Consider the following 10,230-nt stretch of genomic DNA (forward strand, 5'->3'; position numbering starts at 1 on the left):
ACCCCCTTATGATAAATTGCCCTAAAATGTTTTCATGAGTTGCGTAGTGTGGCGAAAAACAATCATGCAAATTTTGGGTGAAAAAAACAAAAACGGTGGAAAATGGGTTTAACGTATTGGGTGTGGTTTTTCGGGGGCGGTATGGATGCGTTAAGTGTTTTAAACATCGCATGCGGTCACAGCAGGCAGTTTTTTAAATTTTTTAAAATTGTGCTTTTACAACACGAAAATATACTTGCACCAATTTTAACGTACCCCCAATTTATGTGGAACAGTAATTTCCTGGAAAGTAAATCGCTTTCTATAATTTTGTTAATGTTCAATCCGTATACGCAATTTAAGTACCCAAAATACTTTCTTTTTTATGGCCAATCGTGCATTTCTAAAATAATTTCAGATGCACGTCAGCAATTTTTTCGGGTTCAGACGCAATTTCCAGAGATTTTATCCTATCTTTGCTGTTTATTTCGCCCCTCCAATTGTCGCCATTTTTTTGGCGACAATTGACAGATTTCGCTGATTGCGAAAAAAACAAGTTTGCGTCTGTAATTGAATATAGGATCTCCTCAGTGTGTTTCATATATTGCTCTGTGCATATGCTCTATATGCTAAACATAGGTGATGTAGTACTATAGTCAGCTCCCAGGATACCGGTCACATCAGCTTCAGACCAGTCTGCCCTCTTCCCCGCCTCTGGGGTCTGCCTCCGGTGTGTTACAGGCTGCCTCAGTGTTCTCCACCTTCTGTCAGCCTGCCCCGGCATTGAGAACCGCCTCCTCACTCTGCACCTGCCCTGTCCCGCTGCCTCTCCGGGCCCTGCGGCTCCATTTCACATAGTCCTGGCTTCCTCAGGTAGGCAGAGCTGCACCACATCCATCTTCCTCTCTGACCATTACCTCAGACTCTTTCCAAACAACTGCCGCTCGCTTCCCCCTGTCACATGTCTCACCACCTGACACTGCCCATGTGACCTGCTCCTGACCTCTTGAGCATCTGCGGAGGCTGCTGAAAATTGTGATCTGCCTGTTTGGTGTCCACATGCACTGTAGTGCGCTGCACTGTGTCAGACATAATATCTTGCATAGCGGGGTATTACATCAGCAGAGAGGTATATTTGCAATTTCAACGCCACTCCGAGTAAAGTATAACACCACATAAAATTGTCACAGTGCAAAGTTCACTACTAAAATAGAATTAAAAACCAAAACAAAAGTGCAGCATGTGCCTCTAAAATCTTCAATCAGTTCCAATGCTAGGTAGCCTGGGCTTTTTTCCACTATAATTGGGAGACCAGAAGCGATGCACTGCAATGTTAATTTAAGCGTACTTGTTTAAATCTATATGTACAGTGGGTCCAAACAGTATAAACTGGTTGTGGAGCTGGTGTTTTGTGCTCTGTAAATTAACTCCATTGTTTCCTAAGGAGCTGTATTTTTAGTGCATCCGTGGTTCCCATAAAGAGAAGCTCTACCGCTGTTGTTAAATTCTAGATAAACTATGCCCTCTAGTGGTGTAATATGATATCTGTTCTATGGGTTGAAATTGATGTTTCTCACTCCTTTTGCAACTTTACAATTTAATGTATACATAATGCATAATTATGAACTTGTATGTATTTATTAATCAGTATAATATATGTTAACTGAGACATTCAGGGGTCTATTTACTAAGCAGTGTTGGAGACAGAGTGAAAAGTGATAACGTGCCAGCCAATCAGTTCCCAACTGTCATCTCACAGGCTGTGTTTGAAAAATGACGGGAGCTGATTGGCTGGCACTTTATCACTTACTTATCACTTTTCACTCTGTCTCCTAACACCGCTTAGTAAATAGACCCCTCAGTCCTTTTCACTATTTGACTAATATGTCCAATGTTACAACATTGCTTAGCACCTTAATAACTGGAGATCGTTAATACACATGTGAACAGAAAAAAACACAATGTTTATTTTCTTCATATACCTAAGGAAATTAGAACTCCAGGGCAGGTTGGGATTTATTTCTCCAGGGAAAGAGAATATTTCTTTCTTTCACTTTTTGTTATTTATGAGTCAAAACACAGAAATAAGTAAACATGTACTTAATTATGTATACTTTGCTAGGGTGATAATGTGGATCTGTGTGTCACTATAAATTAAATATGTAATATTTCCCCCTGTTAGGAGAATTATTATTATTACTACTACTAATAATAATATTAATAATAATAGACAATATTTTGAAATGCATCACTGACATTACTGAGCTCATGTAGTAGCAGGATGTACTTATGATGTCGACTATCGCTATGTTGACAAAGACTACATTGACACCAGAATGCCAGCAGTAGTATCCCGATTGTTAAACCATGGGGTCAGTCCTATTCCATGCGAAGGGTATGAGCTGCAGCTGCAATGGCGTTTAATTGCCGGCAAGGGACCAGTACCTCGCACCCTTCGCGGCCTGACCTGAGCTCGGATTTGCATAATATTACTCAGAGCCTTATGGGGCTGTGAGCACTTTTATGCAAATCCGGGCTGCCATAAGGTGCAGCCATTACCACGATGACTAGCACCCGCAAGATCATTGCGTGCAAAAGGATTAACCCCCATGTTGTCACATTGACTGTGGAAGAAACATACTTATTTTATTCCCAGGTGCTATTCATAGAGACAGGGGACCCCTGATAAAGGTGTTATGAATCTAGGATTAGATTCACCACTGAGTTGCATTAGTGCTGAGGATTGTGTGTTATGTTCTGGGTTGTTTGTGGACCCGGGGTGGTAGCAGGAGCGATCACAGAAGCGGATTTGAATAAAAAACTAGGTTTTTTAATAAGTGCTTGAGAAGATATAAAATATGGCAGTAAATAAAAGTCCAGGAATATATAAATGTGCACAAGAGTTCTGTGGTGGGAGTAATGGGTTAATGTCCAAGTAGAAACAATTAGAGCTGTCCAGGTGTGCAGGTAGTGAGACTGAAAATAATCAATCAGGTATGCAGGTAGTGATGCAGGAAAATAATAGCCAGGTATGCAGGTAGTGAACTAAGGCAATGAGCAGGATGTCAGCAGGCTCAGGTATGGGCAAGGGTGATGGAGGAAGCAGGGTAGTCCAGCGGAAGCTAGGAGCTGACAGGCAGACTGGCAGACAGCAAATTCACAGGAACAGGATAAGCACAGAGAACTCCCTCTCAGCTAGGCTGAGATACACGTTGCACTGGCAAAGAAGGAAGGCACTGACCCTTCCTAAATACCCCATGCCGTGCTGTTACTGGCCAGAGGGAACATGTGACTCACCAGGATTGGCCACCCGCATCACATGGCCAGAAGGCAAGATGGTGGCGCCCATGCCAAACGGAACGGCCTTACCAGCGCAGAGTGACAACAGGCCCGCACAACAACGCACGCAGCCAAAGCCCCCCGCCAGACACCAGCTCCGCCACCAGACAGCCCGCGCCACAAAGACCTCACAGGTAACACCCGCCTAGCGCCATGCTGAAATACACTGGCCGTGACAGTACTCCCCCCTTTTGGGGTGGCCTCAGGAAACTCACCAGGCTTCTCCGGATGGGCAGAATGGAATCTCCTGATGAGCGTGGGAGCGTGGACATCATGAGCATCGGTCCAGCAACGTTCCTCTGGACCGTAACCTTTCCAGTCCAGCAAATACTGTAGATGACCTCTGCGCAGACGAGAGTCCAAGACCTGGGCGACTTCAAACTCAACTCCTCTCTCCGTCTGGACTCGAGGAGAAGCAGGTAGAGCATTATGGAACTTATTCAGGACCAGGGGCTTTAATAAGGAAACATGGAAGGAATTAGGAATTTTTATGTATGGAGGTAACTGTAAACGGTAAGCCACTGGATTAATGACTTCTGTTATGGTGAAGGGACCGATGAAGCAGGGTGCAAATTTAATTGAAGGAACTCTTAGACGAAGGTTCCGGGTAGACAACCAGACCTGGTTTCCTACTTGCATGCGTGGAACTATTCTACGCTTCTTATCGGCCTGGGTCTTATAGCGAGAGGATGCCTTCAACAAATCAGACCGTACTTGAGTCCAGATGGTAGCAAAATTCCGCACCGTGTCCTCTACGGCCGGAACATCAAAAACAGGCAGGCTTCGGAATTCGGGAACACGAGGATGAAGGCCATAAACAACCTGAAATGGCGTTTGGTTAGTTGACGAGTGGTAGGAAGCATTGTGTGCAAACTCGGCCCACGGCAGCAAGACAGCCCAATTGTCCTGGGAAAATTACATAAAAATTCTTAAGAAAGTCTCTAGATCTTGATTAACTCTCTCGTTGGAGCCGTTGCTTTGCGGATGGTAGGCCGTGGAAAAGTTTAACTTCACTTGAAGAACAGAACACAAAGCCCTCCAGAATTTTGCAGTAAACTGCACACCACGGTCAGAGACAATTTCAGCAGGAAGGCCATGTAGACGAAATATGTGTTGGACAAACAACTGTGCCAGGTCACATGCAGAAGGTAACTTCTTCAATGGTATATAGAGTGGACCATCTTAGAGAATCGGTCTACTACAACCCAAATAGTGCTGAAGCCTTGAGAGACTGGCAGGTCTGTGACGAAATCCATGGAGAGATGCGTCCATGGACGTGATGGAGTAGGTAGTGGAAGCAATTCCCCAGCTGGAGCTTGTCGTGATGATTTATGCTGGGCACAGGAGGAGCAGGAAGAGATGAACTCCATTATATCTGCCTTCATAGAAGGCCACCAATAGTGTCTTTTCAGGAACTCTAAGGTCTTCCGAGTGCCTGAGTGCCCTGCGAAGCGAGAGGAATGTGCCCAAGTGAGAAGCCGCTTCCTTAATTACGGGGCCACAAATGATTTTCCCGTAGGAGGCTGAAGCTGTAATGCGGCAAAGACTCTTGATTCCAAGACAGGGGTATTGCTTTGATTTTCAGATTGATCATCACAGAGGAGAGATCTCGATAGGGCATCAGCCTTTTGATTAAGTGCTCCAGACCGGAAGGTCAGGGTGAACTGAAACCTGGCAAAGAAAATTGCCCAGCGGGCTAAACGAGGACTCACACATTGAAGGTTTTTGAGAAATAGGAGATTTCTATGGTCCATAAATACAGTAAATGGGAACTTAGCACCTTCTTGTAAATATCTCCATTCCTTCATCGCCAACTTAACAGCTAGTAGGTCTTGCTCACCTATGGCGTAGTTCCTTTTGGCAGGTGAGAATTTTTTAGAAAAGAACCCACAAGGATGGACTCGGTTGTCCTCATAACGTTGAGACAAGACTGCTCCCACAGCTTCAGATGATGCGTCTACTTCCAACAAAAAAGGCCTGTCCAGATCTGGTTGTCGAAGAACTGGTGCTGTGATAAAGGCCTGTTTTAGAAGATGAAAGGCAGCCTCAGGTGACCATTGGGAAGGATTAGCACCTTTGCGGGTCAAGGCTGTAATGGGGGCCAGCAATGTAGAAAATCCCTTGATGAAGCGTCTATAATAATTGGCGAAGCCCAACAATCTCTGGATGGCTTTCAGTGTCTGAGGTCGGGTCCAATCCAGAATTGCTTGTACCTTCTTGGGGTCCATTTCCAAACTGGAGCCAGAAATAACGTAGCCGAGAAAAGGTACACTGGGCACGCCAAAGACGCACTTCTCCAGTTTGCAGTAAAGGTGGTTTTCTCTCAAATGGGTCAAAACTTCTTTAACATGTTCTTGATGTTTAGCCACGGAGGGTGAAAAAATCAGTATGTCATCCAGATAGACAACAACCGAAACATATAACAGATCCCGGAAAATCTCATAAACGAAACTCTGAAAGACAGCAGGGGCGTTGCACAATCCAAAAGGCATTACTAAATATTCTAAATGTCCATCTCTGGTATTAAAAGCGGTCTTCCATTCATCGCCAGCTCGGATACGAATGAGGTTGTAAGCCCCTCTCAGATCTAATTTAGAAAAAATGACAGAGCCCTTGACCCTATCAAACAACTCAGTAATCGGGAAGAGGATATCGATTTTTTACAGTAATGTCATTAAGGCCTCGATAATCGATACATGGTCTTAGACCACCGTCCTTCTTGCCAACGAAGAAAAACCCAGCTCCGGCAGGTGAGGTAGAGGGGCGAATGAACCCCTTTGCCAGGTTGTCCCGGATGTACTCGGTCATGGCTTGAGTCTCAGGCAAGGACAGTGGATAGGTACGACCATGAGGTGGTGTCTTATCAGATATCAATTCAATTGGACAGTCCCAATCCCTATGAGGAGGTAAGATATTTGCTTGCTGCTCAGAGAACACGTCGGCGAACATCTGATATTCCTTGGGAATGGCAGAAGAAACTAATGGAACTGTCTTTCTTACTGGTCAAATTTTTGGAAGAGGATTTCTGACAGTCCATACCCCATGACAGAATCTGCATAGAAGTCCAATCTATCCTGGGATTATGTTGACGCAACCAGGGTAGACCAAGAACAATTTCTTGAGAGGTCTCTGATATCACCAGGAATTTTAAGGACTCAGAATGAAGTGCCCCAATTCGGACCAATACTGGTTGAGTCTCCTTGGTGACTATCCCGTTAGTTAGAGGGCGTCCGTCTATAGAGGTCAGAGAGATGGCATGGTTGAGAGACAAACAAGGAATCTGAAATTTATCTATGAAACTAGACGTTATGAAATTTCCGGCTGCTCCTGAGTCAAGTAGAGCAGTAGCAAAGACAGGTTTGGGTTTAAGATCCAAAGCTAGGGTAATCGTGAAATCTTTAATTTTTGGAGATGGGCACATAACTCCTAACTTGATGTCTCCAGGGTCAGTTAGGATTTGGGCATTTCCCGGTTTACGGGGACAGGAGATCAGCAGGTGACCTGACTCTCCGCAGTACAGACAGAGGTTCTTTTGCATTCTTCTCTGACGTTCTTCTTTGGAGAGGTGTGTATTATTCACCTGCATAGGCTCCTCTTCAGTAGGAGAAGGAATGGGATGGGTAGAAATGGAGGGGGCTAATGACCTTTGCCGATCAGTTCTGTGTTTTTCAGCTTGACGTTCCCTGAAGCGTAGGTCAACTTTGATACACAACGAAATCATGTAGTTCAGATTAGTAGGAAGCTCTCGAGTGACTAGATCATCCTTTAGTCGGTCTGACAACCCATGCCAGAAGGCCGAGGTGAGGTCTTCCTCATTCCATTTGAGCTCTGATGCTAAAATTTGAAATTGCACGGCATATTGACTGACAGGATGGACCCCTTGTCTCAGTGTTATGATGTTTGATGATGCTGATACAGTACGCCCAGGTTCATCGAAAATCCTCCTGAAGGATGACACAAAGCCTGCGTAATTATCCAGCAGCGGATCTGAGCGCTCCCAGAGTGGGGAAGCCCATTCCAAGGCCTGGCCGGATAACAGAGAAACTATATAAGCCACTTTAGTTCTTGCAGTTAGAAAGTTGTCAGGCTGCAGGGTAAAATGTATGTCACACTGATTTAGGAATCCTCGGCAGAGTTTAGGGTTGCCGTCAAATTTACTTGGTAAAGGAAGATGTAAGCGGGGAGATGATCTGCCTCCGGTATTCCCAGATGCTGATGCGGATGTAGATGCTGGTACTCCAGGGGTAGAAAAGGAAGTTTGCAAACTATCCTGTTGCTTGGACATCTCTTGCAGAAATTGAGCCATCTGATGCTGCATGTTTTCCAGATTTTCTAAACGACCAGAAATGCACCGGAATAAATCCACTCCTGACTCCTGATCCGTGGCCGGCTCCATGGGGCCAGTGCAAACTGTTATGTTCTGGGTTGTTTGTGGACCCGGGGTGGTAGCAGGAGCGATCACAGAAGCGGATTTGAATAAAAAACTAGGTTTTTTAATAAGTGCTTGAGAAGACATAAAATATGGCAGTAAATAAAAGTCCATAAATATATAAATGTGCACAAGAGTTCTGTGGTGGGAGTAATGGGTTAATGTCCAAGTAGAAACAATTAGAGCTGTCCAGGTGTGCAGGTAGTGAGACTGAAAATAATCAACCAGGTATGCAGGTAGTGATGCAGGAAAATAATAGCCAGGTATGCAGGTAGTGAACTAAGGCAATGAGCAGGATGTCAGCAGGCTCAGGCACTCAGGTATGGGCAAGGGTGATGGAGGAAGCAGGGTAGTCCAGCGGAAGCTAGGAGCTGACAGGCAGACTGGCAGACAGCGAATTCACAGGAACAGGATAAGCACAGAGAACTCCCTCTCAGCTAGGCTGAGATACACGTTGCACTGGCAAAGGAAGGCACTGACCCTTCCTAAATACCCCATGCTGTGCTGTTACTGGCCGGAGGGAACATGTGACTCACCAGGATTGGCCAGCCGCATCACATGGCCAGATGGCAAGATGGTGGCGCCCATGCCAAATGGAACGGAGACGCCGCCAGGCCTTACCAGCGCAGAGTGACAACAGGCCCGCACAACAACGCGCGCAGCCAAAGCCCCCCGCCAGACACCAGCTCCACCACCAGACAGCCCGCACCACAACGACCTCACAGGTAACACCCGCCTAGCGCCATACTGAAATACCCTGGCCGTGACATTGTGCAGTTATGAATGTCAGGGTACCCCTAAGAATGAAGTCTCGCAACAGCCTTGATGGCTAGTAATGTAAACATGATTTGGCTTTGGCCGAATAGCAGCCTTGAGAGCTAGTAGCGCTTGGCAAGGTGCGGCCTTTGGGCCATGTAGCAGCCTTGAGGGCTGATAGTGCTTGGCAAGGTGCGGCCTTTGGGCCATGTAGCAGACTTGAGGGCTGGTAGTGCTTGACAAAGTGCGGTCTTTGGGCCGTGTAACAGGACGCAGAGTTGCATCAGCAAAAAGACGCATAAGTGCGACTTGTGCCGCCAAGATGACACAAGTGACAGGAGACACTGGAGTGTGGCTTGTGCCGCCGAGATGACACAAGTGGCAGGTGGCACTGGAGTGCGACTTGTGCCACCGAGATGACACAAGTGTCAGGAGACACTGAATTATGGCCTGTGCCGCTGAGATGACACAAACGGCACGACGCTGGATTGCTTAGGCAGGAGACGCTAGATTGTGGCCTGTGCTGCCGGGATGTCACAAGTGGCAGGAGACACTGGAGTGCGGCTAGTGCCACCGAGATGACACAAGCAACAGGACGCTGCATTGTGTAGGCGGGAGACGCTGGATTGACCTGTGCCGCCGAGATGACACAAGTGGCAGGAGACACTGGAGTGCGGCTTGTTCCGCCGAGATGACATAAACGGCAGGAGACACTCGAAACAGACTAAGGTACAAGACACTCGACTTGATAGGCTGCAAACACCAGAACCGGAAACACATGAAACGCTATTGCCGGCATCCAAGCAACGCATCAACAGGAAAGAAATAGACGGAGTAACCAAGCTGGTCTCGGCAGAGATGGTACAGCTAGAGGAAACACTTTCATGAATTGACATTACGACGACTCCGTCTTCCATCAACAGGCCTAAGGGAACTGTCGAGAGCACCGTTGTCCAACAAGATGTGGCAGCAACCAGGGGCGCCGAGAGGGGGGGAGCGGGTACAGATTACCCGGGCTTCCTAAGGGGCCCGGCGGGGGCCCGGGTCCAGCGCCGCGCCCCCCCTCCCTCACAGCAGCCCAGCACACAGCGTGTGCTGAGCTGCAGTGGGAGACTGCTCGTGGCTTCTGAGCAGCAGCCACAGCAGTCTCCTATGCCTGTGGGGGGGAGTGATCACACTGTTCGCACCCCACCTGGCTTTGAGCAGGGCTGAGAGGGCTCAGAGCGCCCCCCCTACCCAGCGCGCGGCGCCGCTTCGCGGCACTGCAAAGCTTTTTTATTTATTTTTTCGGGAAGGGGGCATGGCCACACCTCCCATGATTAGGCCACGCCCCCTGTTAGCCGAGCCCGCCACGGCTTTTGGCGGGCCTGGCGGCAGCTTGTGATGAGAGGTCACCTAGAGTTTTCCCCACAAAAGTCTGCATTCATAGTACAATACAGAGTCATATAATAGAATGCTATGGATTTATAGACCTTTGGGGGGAATTACATGTGTATTTTCAGTTAATATAACATTTTCTATAAATTTGCAACCCTATCTTAGTTTTATTTGCTTTGCAGCAGGGCCTGCATATCAACCAAACCTTTATCTTTTTTGCCTTGGACCTGAAATAGAACCGCTTCATGGATACAGTTATGAACAACAGTGTCACGATACCAGGGCAAGTTTTTGCACTATACAAGTCAGTTATCAATAAGTATAAATGACAGGCAAAGAACAATACAAGT

The sequence above is a fragment of the Taudactylus pleione genome, unplaced genomic scaffold, assembly GCF_031769625.1.
Source record: "Taudactylus pleione unplaced genomic scaffold, aTauple2 ptg000172l, whole genome shotgun sequence".
Taxonomy (NCBI): domain Eukaryota; kingdom Metazoa; phylum Chordata; class Amphibia; order Anura; family Myobatrachidae; genus Taudactylus; species Taudactylus pleione.